Below are 19,690 nucleotides of genomic sequence, written 5' to 3' on the forward strand. Positions count from 1 at the left end.
GCATGAGTAGGTTCTGAAATAAGAGCTGCATATCTCTTTCTCTTTCTGCAACAGAATATGTCAGCCAAATCAGTCTGAGGTAAGTGCTGTTTCACTGATCAGAGCATGAAATTGTATTAGACACAGCACACCCATGACTGGAACTAAACTCACACTCGAACTAAACTGGAACTAAATTGTAATGTAACCAGTGCCAATGAAGAATCCCTAGTTATTACTGAGTCCAGTTTCAGTTTTTTTAACCACCCCCCACTCACGAACAAACACACACACACACACACACACACACACACACACACACACACACACACACACACTCTCACTCTCTCTCTCTATAATTAAGTCCACATCAATCATGAGTATAACCACAAAATTTTTGAATCTCTGGACTAAATTCTTAAGTTTTTCCAGGATCATATAAAAAGGAAATCACTAAATTTGGTGGCCATGAACAATTACATTCCTGAAAGCATTTCCTAGTCCTTATTCCTGGGTGAGAATGCGTTACTATGCAGAGTATTGTGCCATCTCCTATCCCGTGTAAGCAAACACACTGTTAGACTATTCTTACACGCAACCCTCATAGGTTTGTCAGCACAAGGCTGTAACTCATCTCTGTATTGGGACATTGGTGGCTTTTGAACTGTAAAATACATGACACTATAAACAGATTCATGATTATAAGTAGTTGAGAGTGTGAAGTTCACTTTTATAGTCTGGAATATATTTGTTTAACTGTTTTTGGACAATAAGTTTACACTTATTATAGACAATTATTAATAATATCAGTTATATGAAAAATAATTGTAGAATGTATAGCTAAGGGTTTACTTAGTAATATTTCAAATGAGCAGTATTTCTGACAATTCTCATTCTTGAGAAAAATGTTTAAGAGCATGACATAATGCATTTTTATTTTTACTAAATGAAGCAAGTTTAATTGGAGTCTAATTTTGGCTCAGAGCATGTAGCCACCCTTGCAGGCTTGCTTTGATGGGTATTTAGGAAAGAGGCCGGACTGGAGGGTGGGGCTGGGAGCTTGTATGACATGGTAGATTTCCCCCAGTCATCCCTGCACTGCAGGTAGCAATGAGCTCATTTTCTAGGAGCCAGTTAAGACCCACTGGCCTGAGGGCATGACCTTAGCTAACTCTTTGGTAATTACTTGTGGACACCCAACTGCACTGGCTTTGCCATCTCAGTATGTGTGTGTGTGTGTGTGAGAGAGAGAGAGAAAGAGAGAGAAAGATTGGGATTGTGGGAGTTCAGGACTGTGTGCCACATGTCTTTAATGAATATCACACAGGGAATTACAATGAAGCAGAAACTGCAGGTTTTAAACCACATGGTAATGTGATGACAACGACATATTACACATTTAACACGGCTTGGATGCAAGAAGCTTATTTGCCACTTAGAATCATAAATTGCATGTCCAGGTTCTAATGGTTAGTCTTCAGCAAGACTAAGTGCTTAAAATGTCTGCAAAAGAAGTCATGAATGCTAAGAATTTACAAGCCCAGCTTCTATCGCAGTATTTAAAATTCATTTGTGGCTTCATAATGAAGCTTAGCTAATGCAGAGTTTAGTCATCATTCCAGTGAATTTTAATTATTTTAGAGAAAGCTCACACTGCCCTCTTGTGCTGCTTTTAAAACTTGTATGGACGCTAATATTAGAAATATAGGAATCAATTCTATTTCTACATCACTATCCATACATTATTCTGAACAGTGGATCATAGTGACCTCTAAACTACAATACACAAATAAACCACAAGTATTTATATCTGTTACATATTTTAAATAAGACTGCTAGCATATTATACAGTTATGTTAATTTAATACAATTGTTCAAAATAGTTTTATTACCCTTAAAAAACAACCCTTAACAACCGTGTTGAAATAAATAATTTCAAGAATAAATTCTGAGAATGAATGGACCCCATCATTTATTATAGAATCCATTCATAATCTTAAAAAAGATTTAATTAATTTTAAAAGCTATGCATATAACTATGACCACTGTTAACCTTTTAGAAGCCAACTCATTTCAGTAGTGCATGTAATAGGAGAATACTTCTCATCCACTCTCAAATGTGATGTGTAACACATGGCCTACAAGGTGCTATCATTTACATTTACAGCATTTAGTTGTCACTGTTATCCAAAGCAGCTTACACTTATGACTTAGTGCAGCTTGAACAATTGAGGATTAAGGGCCTTGCTCACGGGCCTAACAGTAGCAACTTGGCAGTGGTGGGGCTTGAAGCAGCAACCTTCCAATTACAAGGTACTTAAGTACCTTAACCACTGAGCTACAACTGCCCATCTTTGCTTATGTTTTTATAACTTTAGGTGCCTGACAAATCAATATGAAAGCCCTTGCTATGTTGGATACTTTACCAGACAGGTCAGGATTTTGAGTTTTTGGATTTTGTGTATGTGTTTTATCCTTAGTACTGGATTTATGTAAGGTCTGGGCTATTTACAAGTATGGAAATGAGTCAGAATTTTAATGCACAGTGCCAATTAGACTTATTAAACTATCGGTATCTATTCTGTTTCTGTTTGTATTTGTTTCATATGGTGGTGTCAACGTTAATGTCCTCTAGAGTACTGCTTATTGTAGGTTGCCTGTGGTCCATCTCATCACCATTTCGATTGAAGTAGTAGTAGAGAAATAGGAAGAAACCTGAGGGAAGTAAGTTGTTTTTATATTAATTCAATAATCCTTCATGAAACAGTGTGACAATAATAAATAAATATACATTTGTATAATAGATTTTACTGAAATAAGTAACTAAAACTAGATAACTTTTCAATTTTTTAATTTTTAAAAAAATATTTAGCTTTTTTCATCTCGGTCCAATATCAAATTAGGTAGATCATTATACATTATACAGAACACAGATCAGAACAAATTTTATATATGAAACTGGCAAAAATCATGTTATTAAAACATAATATGTATCTCTGTACAGGTGTACATATCATGGAGAAAGTGCAACCTACCTTGGAATGAATTGAGAATGGTGAAGATATAGTAAGATGGAATAACCATATCTCCATAAGCAAAGAAGGCCACGCCCCATGTCAGGCCCAAAAGGACAAACAAGCTTAGGATTGATGACAGTTTCCTGGTTGTTACTTTAGTATCAGCTTTCATAAATCTTGCTTGAGTAATTTTTTGTGCAATCAAAATGAATATTAATGTTGTGAAGATGAAAATTATTGCATAATAGCCAATGTTCACCAAGTAGTGAACATATTTGTTTGTTATCCAGCACCTGAGAATTTTGGAAAGAATTTTTAAAAATCTGGCATTTTGGCACTGAGATATGGCACTGAGATATTGATCCATTGCTTTGCAAAGCATCTTACATTTGTACAATGGTCAAAGGTTTATATATTCCCAAAGATGCATTTATAATGACAACCAAAGCTGGAAATCCTGAAAACAACAACAATAAAGATACATTGAGTTATTTTCAGTAATATTGTTCTTTAAAGGCTGAACTGGAGGACAATAGTCAAGGATCAGGTGTGCTAACTAGCAAACAGATAGCTGCAACTAGATCATCAGTTAGTGGGTAACTGTCATGAATTCTTTGACATTTCAACACTACAGCATCAACAGATGCATTAGAGCAGCTGTGTGACCAAAGTCCTTGGTAAAGCTGGCCAAGTAGGCTGCATCTACAGCCAATAATATGGTGTTTAACACAACAGCAGTGATATAACGCAGTAGAACATGTATGATAGTTTTAAAAATTAGATGTTAGACTCATCCATCACATCAGCTCTGGAACCCAGATGGCTATATTTGATATGAGTATAACTTCCAAATTGGATGACATTTTGGGGTCCAAATTACCTTGCACTCATACATTTGAAATAAAGTACTCTTCATAGAGTAGTCTGTATTATACTGGCTATCACTTGTTGTATTTCTGGCTATACTGGCTATCACTTGTTGTATTGTTGTTTTTCAAGTAACTGTTAGGATTTTAAAAAGGAAAGAGTGAAATACTTGCTGAAATACTTGCTGAGTTTGTTCACTTGTGTAATAAAGCTAAAGTGAATTATTGTATGGCAAAAATGTTGGATTATTCACCTACTGGTTTCTTGGATATCACAAGGATATTCAAGATATATCAAGAATATCACAAGGATACCCATCCTGATATATCATGGAATGAACACACCCTTATGCTTGTCTATTTCCTTAAGACTCTCCAACACAATACTTCATTATCATAGACATCTATTAAATGTATGAAAAAACGCACCCGAATAGCACCATCAAATTGCCACTACATCATATCAATATGTAGTGAAATTAGGTAAAATACAAATGTCCTACACATATGAAATATTTTACATGGTAATTAATTTCACTGCTGAGTTGACAGTGGGTTGCCACCTAAAACTATCCTGGCAACAGTGGTACTGTGACTAGTGGTACTATGGACAGAAATAAAAGACTTATGAGAGGTGACGGTGCATGTCATCATATGGACTATAGTCTCTAACTGCAGACATGCAAGGTATCAAAATTCATATTGTCAGGCAAAATACTTCATGCAGACACTGAAGCTTGCTACATAGGAGCATGCTTAATTACATATTTTCTTTCCATTTCTTAAAATGCTACATTTCTTTCTCTGTTTTAACAGACCATTTTGTAAAATGTTGCATTCAACATATTGCATAGTAAATATATTTAAACATAAACATATGATGTCTGTTTAAATAGCTGTTTTTATGTCAAATAACAACAGAAATGAAATAAATAAATAAATGGGTACACAGGGCCTATTTTTATTTTGAGAAAAATAACTTGGTTTAATAACTTACCCCATCCTGAACAGATGACTGCCAGCTTGTAGTTTCTGGTGCTGGTGTTCACTGTAATGAACCGCAGGTACAAGTGAAGCCCTTGGAAAAAGTACCAGGTGAATGTGGCCAGCATAGAGAAGTGCATAATTGCTGCTATTATTATGCAGGACACGTTGCTGTTCATGCTAGCTATCTGCTGATTGATCAAGAAGGTGATGTTTAGGAGGCTCACAGCCACAAACAGGTTCATCAGGATTGTTGTGGCTGGTTTGAAATGGGCAGCCCTAAGGAAATAAATCTCTGGTCATTGTGAGAAAAAATGGAAGAAAAGGCTGTAAATTGTAGAGGTTTTGCATATGCTATAGCATATTTTTAAGTATGCTAAATATAGGTAAATATACTCTTGTTTAGCTTCAAGGTAGCTCTGACCAATATTATTTGGACTTATATGGCCCAGAAAGACTTAATTACCATGTCACAAAGTGCATGAATAGACCTATGCAGAGAAAGAATGTAGACAAGCCACAACCAATGTAGGTGATGTAGGTCAGTGATGTCACATATGGCGCTGTTTGGTTTTGTTCTGGCAGTGACTGAGAGATCATATACATAAGAGAAGTGGATGGTCAATTAAAACAAATTCAGAATCTTCAAAACTGGTATTTCTCTGGGTTTTTATTGAGGATCAGCTCCATACTCATTTATGATGCTGCAGAAACTGCTAAGACATTGCAGTCATGGTTTACCTGAAATATTTTAAGTAGATCTACTTGAAAAATCATGAATTAAGCTAAAATAATGTTTTAGAATAATATTTACTGCTTTATTAATTAATTGATTGTTAAAGCTCTATAATACATATTTTTGACTCTTTAGGTGCAGTGGTTGCACAGTGGTGATGGTAATTGACTTATAATAAGAAGGTTGCTGGTTCAAGCCCCACCACTGCTGAGTTGCCAGTGCTGTGCCCCTGAGCAAGGCCCTTAACCCTCAATTTGTAGTTTCCTTGGGTAAAATGTTTCTTCACACAACCATTTTAAAAATGTAGTAAATGGACATTATTACAACAAATAATACACTTTGAATGGCAGTTTAAAAGTAATGAAAGAAATTCTACTTTTTGCTGTTACAATGTTCCTGTTCTTACATAGTTTGCAGTGAGAAATGTAGAAATGGTCTGATGACAGTCATACCATCAGTATTGCAAAGAATGTCAAATGAGTGCAACTGCATTTTATTGTGCTGTTGATAATGAGAGTGTCACAGCCAGATTTGGTCCAGTTGGGTTGTGTTCCTTCAGAAAAAAAATGCAAGCAGATCTTCAGAATAAACTTTTTTAAGTGTTAGTGTTTATTATTTTTGGGAAATAGCATTTGCCATTGCTCTTTAGATACTGCAGACATGATTACCTTTACCATCCCAGGAATGACAGGACATAGCAGGTTCTGCCTGTGTAAATGCATTTTGACTCTATTTATTTATACATGTCAAATTAATTTACTTGGCAGTTGCTTGAATTTTCTATTGCTATTGCTCATTAAAATATTGTCTTACCATATTCGTATCCCTGAAGACAATGTTTATGGTGTTAGTGAGATTTGTGATATTGGCTCCCATAGATATTGCAAAAACTTGATTATTTAAAACAGCCCAACTATTATCATCCTAAATCAATAATACAAAGCAGGTTTTAAGAGTATGTTTGCAACAAATTGCTAAAAAAGTGCCAAGGAGTGTTTAAATAAGCATGTTGTAGAATATTTCCCAGTATACAGTATACAAAGTAAGCATATAAAGTAAGTATAATGATGTTTTTCTTTTAAATAATACCTTAGTCAGGTTAGGAAATAGCATAACCCCAACAAATGTTGCTCCATTCCCTTTTGAACGAGCCTTTTTAAAAGCTTCCTGTGGAAGTCCTACAGACCATGTGAAATCTTTTTCCAGGAACATCTGATTTACAACAACCTTTAGAAATAGTAACATGGCCAGAGAAAAACGCCAGCTCAGTCCACTATTCTAGATCTACTGTTTGTCAAAAATGATGTAGGGTAATAAAGAACAAATTCTTACCATCTATTGAAATACAAAAATACAGCATGTCCACAATGCTAAATTAAAACTTGAAGGTTTGGTTGACCACATCAGTATTTTGGTTAATTGAATGTCTACTATCAACAAAAACAGTATACCTTAATATGAATTAGGTATTGCAAATGTTTTGCTTTTGTTCTGATGTACTAAAGAATTTTAAAAAATGTTTAATTTGCTTTTTGTTTCTAGCATGAAAAATATATATTCTGTAAAAAAAAAAAATTGTAGGCTTTTTATTTTATTTTTTTTTTACATTTTTTGATGTGTTTCCAAGTTCTTACCTGCATCCCCAAAGTATGGGAATAGCCTATGGTGAGATCTGTGTCCTTGTTTTGTATTTTAATAAGGCCTGTAGACTTTCCCATCTTAATTTCTGCACTGGCTGCATTGCCCATTGATTTGACAAGGGATCTGAGGTCTTCCATAATCTTTCTGAAATTCAAAAGTAGTTTTAAAAACCTAACCCAGATAGGTTATTGCAAGTTTAATATCTATAGTCATCATTTGCTAGAAAATATATGATTTTCTGATGAATCTGCTTCTGAGTCTTGGCCACTTGGCTTTGGATCATGACAGAAATTGTTACTCTCAATACCATAAATTCAAAGAACTATACTACTACTGCTAATTACAACAGAACTCACTTACACTGCCATTGATACATTTATGTTTCCATCAGGCCCAACAGATATATCAAAGCTCATTTTAGGTTGTGAAATTGGACTGGTGCAGCTGCAGCAATTCATGCTTCCATTGTGTATAACATGTAGAACATATTTGCTATCTCCTTCATGACATGAAGAAAGTGTAGAAAAAAGGACATTAAATTATTACTTATTTATTTGTTTTTCTTTTTTATTAACTTTGTTCTAATAGAATAAAAACAACCACTACTGTTATATCATACTGTAACGGCCTCCTCCATGCCCTCTTCCACACGGTGGAGCGCCGTCCCTTAAATGTTATAGTTGCTATCTGTTTGCCCATTGAAACTCCTTTTAACTTTCATTTTTGATTAAACACTTTATTCTTTAAACACTGACTGGTGCTTGCATCATGCCCTTATATCTTAATTATGATGCCTTTGTAAAAATGAAAAAAAAGAAGACAGCTTTATGTTGGGCACTGTGTTTGACAATTGCTTCACATCCAGTTATTCAAAAATGGAACAGCCTCCACTACAAAAGATATTATTGCAGTCTCATGCTTATGGATTCTTATTTATGATAAATTCTCTAATTGTTAAGTTGCTTTCTATTGAGCTTGTGAGCAGAAGCAAATAATTTATCAAGTGACAGCCTGGACGTTCTAACTCTAATGAAATGTCAATATGATACAACTGTTAATTGTTGGAACCAGTTCTATAACAATGTTGGATTTATGCCTACTAATGACAAAATCTATATTGCATCCAATTTCCTTCCTGTAACTATTGATCACAGAGGAAGTTGTAAATAGAATTTACCTGTGCATCCTGTTGAGTTATAACTGGAGTTTTCATTGCAGTGCTGCTCAAGTGTAACATTTGTCATTTTCAGACAACCTTAAATGAACACAACAAAATATTGTACATTAAATATTCAGCTGTTTGCGTCTACAAATCATACCGGGGCTTAAGCCTAGAACTGGTTTGGTGTGGACCATTTTGTGAATTCTAGATTCTCTTGACTCTCCAGACTCAAAACTTCTGGCAGACCTGCCCAAATAAGATTAGTTAAAAGAACAGTTAAAGTACAGCTATCAGATATCTCGATTGTTAACAGATTAATATTGTTCCAAGAACAAGGGGGGTGTTTATCTAGGAAAATATCCTAGGCCTACCTGAAGAAATCAAAATGTATGGGATTTATGCCAACTAATGGCACCATTTAAGTTGCATTCAATTTCCTTGACACCATTTTCAGCACTGCAGTAGTAAAATTCATCTGTGCAACTTGTTGATTAAAAAGCAATTTTCACTGTAGTAATCCTCACATGATGCATTTGTTAAGAGTGGAAAACAACAAGAATATAAAGACATATTGCATACTAAGTATGAAAACTAGCTACAGCTTTAAGCTGCAATTAGTGACAAAAGCCCCATAATATAAAAGACTCTAAGAATTGTCTGCATTCCCAAAACTAGTATCTGAACCATCTCAGAAGAGAACAGTTGAAGAAGAGTATGACCAAGCACAACTAAATAACAATGAGTGAATGCTAGTAGCCACCACTTAGCAAAGTGCAATATGCATAATGCTAACTTCATCACTGCTAGTAACATACAGACATGTAAGGTATCAAAACTCATATTGTCAGGCCAAATACTTCATGCAGACACTGAAGCTTGCTACATAGGAGCATGCTTACTTAGATATTTTCTTTCCATTTGTTAAAATGCTACATTTCTTTCTCTGTTTGAACAGACCATTTTGTAAAATGTTGCATTCAACATATTGCATAGTAAACATATTTAAACATATGATGTCTGTTTAAATAGTTGTTTTTATATAAAATAAGAACAGAAATTAAATAAATAAATAAATAAATAAATAAATGGGTACACAGGGCCTATTTTTATTTTGATTATTTTTTATTTTGATTTATTATTTTTATATTTAGGATCTGAGGTCTTCCATAATCTTTCTGAAATTCAAAAGTACTTTTGTTTTTTTTAAATAAAAAAAGCAAATAATTTATCAAGTGACAGCCTGGACGTTCTAACTCTAATGAAATGTCAATATGATAAAACTGTTAATTGTTGGAACCAGATCTATAACAATGTTGGATTTATGCCTACTAATGACAAAATCTATATTGCATCCAATTTCCTTCCTGTAACTATTGATCACAGAGGAAGTTGTAAATAGAATTTACCTGTGCATCCTGTTGAGTTATAACTGGAGTTTTCATTGCAGTGCTCCTCAAGTGTAACATTTGTAATTTTCAGACAACCTTAAATGAACACAACAAAATATTGTACATTAAATATTCAGCTGTTTGCGTCTACAAATCATACCGGGGCTTAAGCCTAGAACTGGTTTGGTGTGGACCATTTTGTGAATTCTAGATTCTCTTGACTCTCCAGACTCAAAACTTCTGGCAGACCTGCCCAAATAAGATTAGTTAAAAGAACAGTTAAAGTACAGCTATCAGATATCTCGATTGTTAACAGATTAATATTGTTCCAAGAACAAGGGGGGTGTTTATCTAGGAAAATATCCTAGGCCTACCTGAAGAAATCAAAATGTATGGGATTTATGCCAACTAATGGCACCATTTAAGTTGCATTCAATTTCCTTGACACCATTTTCAGCACTGCAGTAGTAAAATTCATCTGTGCAACTTGTTGATTAAAAAGCAATTTTCACTGTAGTAATCCTCACATGATGCATTTGTTAAGAGTGGAAAACAACAAGAATATAAAGACATATTGCATACTAAGTATGAAAACTAGCTACAGCTTTAAGCTGCAATTAGTGACAAAAGCCCCATAATATAAAAGACTCTAAGAATTGTCTGCATTCCCAAAACTAGTATCTGAACCATCTCAGAAGAGAACAGTTGAAGAAGAGTATGACCAAGCACAACTAAATAACAATGAGTGAATGCTAGTAGCCACCACTTAGCAAAGTGCAATATGCATAATGCTAACTTCATCACTGCTAGTAACATACAGACATGTAAGGTATCAAAACTCATATTGTCAGGCCAAATACTTCATGCAGACACTGAAGCTTGCTACATAGGAGCATGCTTACTTAGATATTTTCTTTCCATTTGTTAAAATGCTACATTTCTTTCTCTGTTTGAACAGACCATTTTGTAAAATGTTGCATTCAACATATTGCATAGTAAACATATTTAAACATATGATGTCTGTTTAAATAGTTGTTTTTATATAAAATAAGAACAGAAATTAAATAAATAAATAAATAAATAAATAAATGGGTACACAGGGCCTATTTTTATTTTGATTATTTTTTATTTTGATTTATTATTTTTATATTTAGGATCTGAGGTCTTCCATAATCTTTCTGAAATTCAAAAGTACTTTTGTTTTTTTTAAATAAAAAAAGCAAATAATTTATCAAGTGACAGCCTGGACGTTCTAACTCTAATGAAATGTCAATATGATGAAACTGTTAATTGTTGGAACCAGATCTATAACAATGTTGGATTTATGCCTACTAATGACAAAATCTATATTGCATCCAATTTCCTTCCTGTAACTATTGATCACAGAGGAAGTTGTAAATAGAATTTACCTGTGCATCCTGTTGAGTTATAACTGGAGTTTTCATTGCAGTGCTCCTCAAGTGTAACATTTGTAATTTTCAGACAACCTTAAATGAACACAACAAAATATTGTACATTAAATATTCAGCTGTTTGCGTCTACAAATCATACCGGGGCTTAAGCCTAGAACTGGTTTGGTGTGGACCATTTTGTGAATTCTAGATTCTCTTGACTCTCCAGACTCAAAACTTCTGGCAGACCTGCCCAAATAAGATTAGTTAAAAGAACAGTTAAAGTACAGCTATCAGATATCTCGATTGTTAACAGATTAATATTGTTCCAAGAACAAGGGGGGTGTTTATCTAGGAAAATATCCTAGGCCTACCTGAAGAAATCAAAATGTATGGGATTTATGCCAACTAATGGCACCATTTAAGTTGCATTCAATTTCCTTGACACCATTTTCAGCACTGCAGTAGTAAAATTCATCTGTGCAACTTGTTGATTAAAAAGCAATTTTCACTGTAGTAATCCTCACATGATGCATTTGTTAAGAGTGGAAAACAACAAGAATATAAAGACATATTGCATACTAAGTATGAAAACTAGCTACAGCTTTAAGCTGCAATTAGTGACAAAAGCCCCATAATATAAAAGACTCTAAGAATTGTCTGCATTCCCAAAACTAGTATCTGAACCATCTCAGAAGAGAACAGTTGAAGAGGAGTATGACCAAGCACAACTAAATAACAATGAGTGAATGCTAGTAGCCACCACTTAGCAAAGTGCAATATGCATAATGCTAACTTCATCACTGCTAGTAACATACAGACATGTAAGGTATCAAAACTCATATTGTCAGGCCAAATACTTCATGCAGACACTGAAGCTTGCTACATAGGAGCATGCTTACTTAGATATTTTCTTTCCATTTGTTAAAATGCTACATTTCTTTCTCTGTTTGAACAGACCATTTTGTAAAATGTTGCATTCAACATATTGCATAGTAAACATATTTAAACATATGATGTCTGTTTAAATAGTTGTTTTTATATAAAATAAGAACAGAAATTAAATAAATAAATAAATAAATAAATAAATGGGTACACAGGGCCTATTTTTATTTTGATTATTTTTTATTTTGATTTATTATTTTTATATTTAGGATCTGAGGTCTTCCATAATCTTTCTGAAATTCAAAAGTACTTTTGTTTTTTTTAAATAAAAAAAGCAAATAATTTATCAAGTGACAGCCTGGACGTTCTAACTCTAATGAAATGTCAATATGATGAAACTGTTAATTGTTGGAACCAGATCTATAACAATGTTGGATTTATGCCTACTAATGACAAAATCTATATTGCATCCAATTTCCTTCCTGTAACTATTGATCACAGAGGAAGTTGTAAATAGAATTTACCTGTGCATCCTGTTGAGTTATAACTGGAGTTTTCATTGCAGTGCTCCTCAAGTGTAACATTTGTAATTTTCAGACAACCTTAAATGAACACAACAAAATATTGTACATTAAATATTCAGCTGTTTGCGTCTACAAATCATACCGGGGCTTAAGCCTAGAACTGGTTTGGTGTGGACCATTTTGTGAATTCTAGATTCTCTTGACTCTCCAGACTCAAAACTTCTGGCAGACCTGCCCAAATAAGATTAGTTAAAAGAACAGTTAAAGTACAGCTATCAGATATCTCGATTGTTAACAGATTAATATTGTTCCAAGAACAAGGGGGGTGTTTATCTAGGAAAATATCCTAGGCCTACCTGAAGAAATCAAAATGTATGGGATTTATGCCAACTAATGGCACCATTTAAGTTGCATTCAATTTCCTTGACACCATTTTCAGCACTGCAGTAGTAAAATTCATCTGTGCAACTTGTTGATTAAAAAGCAATTTTCACTGTAGTAATCCTCACATGATGCATTTGTTAAGAGTGGAAAACAACAAGAATATAAAGACATATTGCATACTAAGTATGAAAACTAGCTACAGCTTTAAGCTGCAATTAGTGACAAAAGCCCCATAATATAAAAGACTCTAAGAATTGTCTGCATTCCCAAAACTAGTATCTGAACCATCTCAGAAGAGAACAGTTGAAGAGGAGTATGACCAAGCACAACTAAATAACAATGAGTGAATGCTAGTAGCCACCACTTAGCAAAGTGCAATATGCATAATGCTAACTTCATCACTGCTAGTAACATACAGACATGTAAGGTATCAAAACTCATATTGTCAGGCCAAATACTTCATGCAGACACTGAAGCTTGCTACATAGGAGCATGCTTACTTAGATATTTTCTTTCCATTTGTTAAAATGCTACATTTCTTTCTCTGTTTGAACAGACCATTTTGTAAAATGTTGCATTCAACATATTGCATAGTAAACATATTTAAACATATGATGTCTGTTTAAATAGTTGTTTTTATATAAAATAAGAACAGAAATTAAATAAATAAATAAATAAATAAATAAATGGGTACACAGGGCCTATTTTTATTTTGATTATTTTTTATTTTGATTTATTATTTTTATATTTAGGATCTGAGGTCTTCCATAATCTTTCTGAAATTCAAAAGTACTTTTGTTTTTTTTAAATAAAAAAAGCAAATAATTTATCAAGTGACAGCCTGGACGTTCTAACTCTAATGAAATGTCAATATGATGAAACTGTTAATTGTTGGAACCAGATCTATAACAATGTTGGATTTATGCCTACTAATGACAAAATCTATATTGCATCCAATTTCCTTCCTGTAACTATTGATCACAGAGGAAGTTGTAAATAGAATTTACCTGTGCATCCTGTTGAGTTATAACTGGAGTTTTCATTGCAGTGCTCCTCAAGTGTAACATTTGTAATTTTCAGACAACCTTAAATGAACACAACAAAATATTGTACATTAAATATTCAGCTGTTTGCGTCTACAAATCATACCGGGGCTTAAGCCTAGAACTGGTTTGGTGTGGACCATTTTGTGAATTCTAGATTCTCTTGACTCTCCAGACTCAAAACTTCTGGCAGACCTGCCCAAATAAGATTAGTTAAAAGAACAGTTAAAGTACAGCTATCAGATATCTCGATTGTTAACAGATTAATATTGTTCCAAGAACAAGGGGGGTGTTTATCTAGGAAAATATCCTAGGCCTACCTGAAGAAATCAAAATGTATGGGATTTATGCCAACTAATGGCACCATTTAAGTTGCATTCAATTTCCTTGACACCATTTTCAGCACTGCAGTAGTAAAATTCATCTGTGCAACTTGTTGATTAAAAAGCAATTTTCACTGTAGTAATCCTCACATGATGCATTTGTTAAGAGTGGAAAACAACAAGAATATAAAGACATATTGCATACTAAGTATGAAAACTAGCTACAGCTTTAAGCTGCAATTAGTGACAAAAGCCCCATAATATAAAAGACTCTAAGAATTGTCTGCATTCCCAAAACTAGTATCTGAACCATCTCAGAAGAGAACAGTTGAAGAAGAGTATGACCAAGCACAACTAAATAACAATGAGTGAATGCTAGTAGCCACCACTTAGCAAAGTGCAATATGCATAATGCTAACTTCATCACTGCTAGTAACATACAGACATGTAAGGTATCAAAACTCATATTGTCAGGCCAAATACTTCATGCAGACACTGAAGCTTGCTACATAGGAGCATGCTTACTTAGATATTTTCTTTCCATTTGTTAAAATGCTACATTTCTTTCTCTGTTTGAACAGACCATTTTGTAAAATGTTGCATTCAACATATTGCATAGTAAACATATTTAAACATATGATGTCTGTTTAAATAGTTGTTTTTATATAAAATAAGAACAGAAATTAAATAAATAAATAAATAAATAAATAAATGGGTACACAGGGCCTATTTTTATTTTGATTATTTTTTATTTTGATTTATTATTTTTATATTTAGGATCTGAGGTCTTCCATAATCTTTCTGAAATTCAAAAGTACTTTTGTTTTTTTTAAATAAAAAAAGCAAATAATTTATCAAGTGACAGCCTGGACGTTCTAACTCTAATGAAATGTCAATATGATAAAACTGTTAATTGTTGGAACCAGATCTATAACAATGTTGGATTTATGCCTACTAATGACAAAATCTATATTGCATCCAATTTCCTTCCTGTAACTATTGATCACAGAGGAAGTTGTAAATAGAATTTACCTGTGCATCCTGTTGAGTTATAACTGGAGTTTTCATTGCAGTGCTCCTCAAGTGTAACATTTGTAATTTTCAGACAACCTTAAATGAACACAACAAAATATTGTACATTAAATATTCAGCTGTTTGCGTCTACAAATCATACCGGGGCTTAAGCCTAGAACTGGTTTGGTGTGGACCATTTTGTGAATTCTAGATTCTCTTGACTCTCCAGACTCAAAACTTCTGGCAGACCTGCCCAAATAAGATTAGTTAAAAGAACAGTTAAAGTACAGCTATCAGATATCTCGATTGTTAACAGATTAATATTGTTCCAAGAACAAGGGGGGTGTTTATCTAGGAAAATATCCTAGGCCTACCTGAAGAAATCAAAATGTATGGGATTTATGCCAACTAATGGCACCATTTAAGTTGCATTCAATTTCCTTGACACCATTTTCAGCACTGCAGTAGTAAAATTCATCTGTGCAACTTGTTGATTAAAAAGCAATTTTCACTGTAGTAATCCTCACATGATGCATTTGTTAAGAGTGGAAAACAACAAGAATATAAAGACATATTGCATACTAAGTATGAAAACTAGCTACAGCTTTAAGCTGCAATTAGTGACAAAAGCCCCATAATATAAAAGACTCTAAGAATTGTCTGCATTCCCAAAACTAGTATCTGAACCATCTCAGAAGAGAACAGTTGAAGAGGAGTATGACCAAGCACAACTAAATAACAATGAGTGAATGCTAGTAGCCACCACTTAGCAAAGTGCAATATGCATAATGCTAACTTCATCACTGCTAGTAACATACAGACATGTAAGGTATCAAAACTCATATTGTCAGGCCAAATACTTCATGCAGACACTGAAGCTTGCTACATAGGAGCATGCTTACTTAGATATTTTCTTTCCATTTGTTAAAATGCTACATTTCTTTCTCTGTTTGAACAGACCATTTTGTAAAATGTTGCATTCAACATATTGCATAGTAAACATATTTAAACATATGATGTCTGTTTAAATAGTTGTTTTTATATAAAATAAGAACAGAAATTAAATAAATAAATAAATAAATAAATAAATGGGTACACAGGGCCTATTTTTATTTTGATTATTTTTTATTTTGATTTATTATTTTTATATTTAGGATCTGAGGTCTTCCATAATCTTTCTGAAATTCAAAAGTACTTTTGTTTTTTTTAAATAAAAAAAGCAAATAATTTATCAAGTGACAGCCTGGACGTTCTAACTCTAATGAAATGTCAATATGATGAAACTGTTAATTGTTGGAACCAGATCTATAACAATGTTGGATTTATGCCTACTAATGACAAAATCTATATTGCATCCAATTTCCTTCCTGTAACTATTGATCACAGAGGAAGTTGTAAATAGAATTTACCTGTGCATCCTGTTGAGTTATAACTGGAGTTTTCATTGCAGTGCTCCTCAAGTGTAACATTTGTAATTTTCAGACAACCTTAAATGAACACAACAAAATATTGTACATTAAATATTCAGCTGTTTGCGTCTACAAATCATACCGGGGCTTAAGCCTAGAACTGGTTTGGTGTGGACCATTTTGTGAATTCTAGATTCTCTTGACTCTCCAGACTCAAAACTTCTGGCAGACCTGCCCAAATAAGATTAGTTAAAAGAACAGTTAAAGTACAGCTATCAGATATCTCGATTGTTAACAGATTAATATTGTTCCAAGAACAAGGGGGGTGTTTATCTAGGAAAATATCCTAGGCCTACCTGAAGAAATCAAAATGTATGGGATTTATGCCAACTAATGGCACCATTTAAGTTGCATTCAATTTCCTTGACACCATTTTCAGCACTGCAGTAGTAAAATTCATCTGTGCAACTTGTTGATTAAAAAGCAATTTTCACTGTAGTAATCCTCACATGATGCATTTGTTAAGAGTGGAAAACAACAAGAATATAAAGACATATTGCATACTAAGTATGAAAACTAGCTACAGCTTTAAGCTGCAATTAGTGACAAAAGCCCCATAATATAAAAGACTCTAAGAATTGTCTGCATTCCCAAAACTAGTATCTGAACCATCTCAGAAGAGAACAGTTGAAGAGGAGTATGACCAAGCACAACTAAATAACAATGAGTGAATGCTAGTAGCCACCACTTAGCAAAGTGCAATATGCATAATGCTAACTTCATCACTGCTAGTAACATACAGACATGTAAGGTATCAAAACTCATATTGTCAGGCCAAATACTTCATGCAGACACTGAAGCTTGCTACATAGGAGCATGCTTACTTAGATATTTTCTTTCCATTTGTTAAAATGCTACATTTCTTTCTCTGTTTGAACAGACCATTTTGTAAAATGTTGCATTCAACATATTGCATAGTAAACATATTTAAACATATGATGTCTGTTTAAATAGTTGTTTTTATATAAAATAAGAACAGAAATTAAATAAATAAATAAATAAATGGGTACACAGGGCCTATTTTTATTTTGATTATTTTTTATTTTGATTTATTATTTTTATATTTAGGATCTGAGGTCTTCCATAATCTTTCTGAAATTCAAAAGTACTTTTGTTTTTTTTAAATAAAAAAAGCAAATAATTTATCAAGTGACAGCCTGGACGTTCTAACTCTAATGAAATGTCAATATGATGAAACTGTTAATTGTTGGAACCAGATCTATAACAATGTTGGATTTATGCCTACTAATGACAAAATCTATATTGCATCCAATTTCCTTCCTGTAACTATTGATCACAGAGGAAGTTGTAAATAGAATTTACCTGTGCATCCTGTTGAGTTATAACTGGAGTTTTCATTGCAGTGCTCCTCAAGTGTAACATTTGTAATTTTCAGACAACCTTAAATGAACACAACAAAATATTGTACATTAAATATTCAGCTGTTTGCGTCTACAAATCATACCGGGGCTTAAGCCTAGAACTGGTTTGGTGTGGACCATTTTGTGAATTCTAGATTCTCTTGACTCTCCAGACTCAAAACTTCTGGCAGACCTGCCCAAATAAGATTAGTTAAAAGAACAGTTAAAGTACAGCTATCAGATATCTCGATTGTTAACAGATTAATATTGTTCCAAGAACAAGGGGGGTGTTTATCTAGGAAAATATCCTAGGCCTACCTGAAGAAATCAAAATGTATGGGATTTATGCCAACTAATGGCACCATTTAAGTTGCATTCAATTTCCTTGACACCATTTTCAGCACTGCAGTAGTAAAATTCATCTGTGCAACTTGTTGAGTTAAAAAGCAATTTTCACTGTAGTAATCCTCACATGATGCATTTGTTAAGAGTGGAAAACAACAAGAATATAAAGACATATTGCATACTAAGTATGAAAACTAGCTACAGCTTTAAGCTGCAATTAGTGACAAAAGCCCCATAATATAAAAGACTCTAAGAATTGTCTGCATTCCCAAAACTAGTATCTGAACCATCTCAGAAGAGAACAGTTGAAGAGGAGTATGACCAAGCACAACTAAATAACAATGAGTGAATGCTAGTAGCCACCACTTAGCAAAGTGCAATATGCATAATGTTAACTTCATCACTGCTAGTAACATACAGACATGTAAGGTATCAAAACTCATATTGTCAGGCCAAATACTTCATGCAGACACTGAAGCTTGCTACATAGGAGCATGCTTACTTAGATATTTTCTTTCCATTTGTTAAAATGCTACATTTCTTTCTCTGTTTGAACAGACCATTTTGTAAAATGTTGCATTCAACATATTGCATAGTAAACATATTTAAACATATGATGTCTGTTTAAATAGTTGTATTTATATAAAATAAGAACATAAATTAAATAAATAAATAAATAAATGGGTACACAGGGCCTATTTTTATTTTGATTATTGATTATTTTTTATTTTGATTTATTATTTTTATATTTAGGATCTGAGGTCTTTCATAGTCTTTCTGAAATTCAAAAGTAGTTTTTTTTTTTAAATAAAAAAAAGCAAATTTTTTATCAAGTGACAGCCTGGACATTCTAACTCTAATGAAATCTGAATCTTAATTGTTGGAACCAGATCTAACTCATAGTACCTGACTTGTACTTTTCTTGCAAGACAGATATTAAACAAAGATTTCCTCTAAATGTGTCAACCACTGGCTGACATTGTGTGGACAAGCCTAAACAAATTACAACAACAAAACAAAACTGCTGAGTTTCTACTGTTTGTGATATTTAAATACAATGTGTACTCAACCTTACTATGACACATTCTTAACTTGCACATACAATTGTATCTTTCTGGAGTGCTCATATCAGAAGAGTTTAGGTCAGCTATGATCTTATTTTTATAGCCTAAAGAAAC

This window comes from Electrophorus electricus, chromosome 10 (genome assembly GCF_041902795.1).
Source record: "Electrophorus electricus isolate QZ-2024a chromosome 10, ASM4190279v1, whole genome shotgun sequence".
Classification (NCBI taxonomy): Eukaryota; Metazoa; Chordata; class Actinopteri; order Gymnotiformes; family Gymnotidae; genus Electrophorus; species Electrophorus electricus.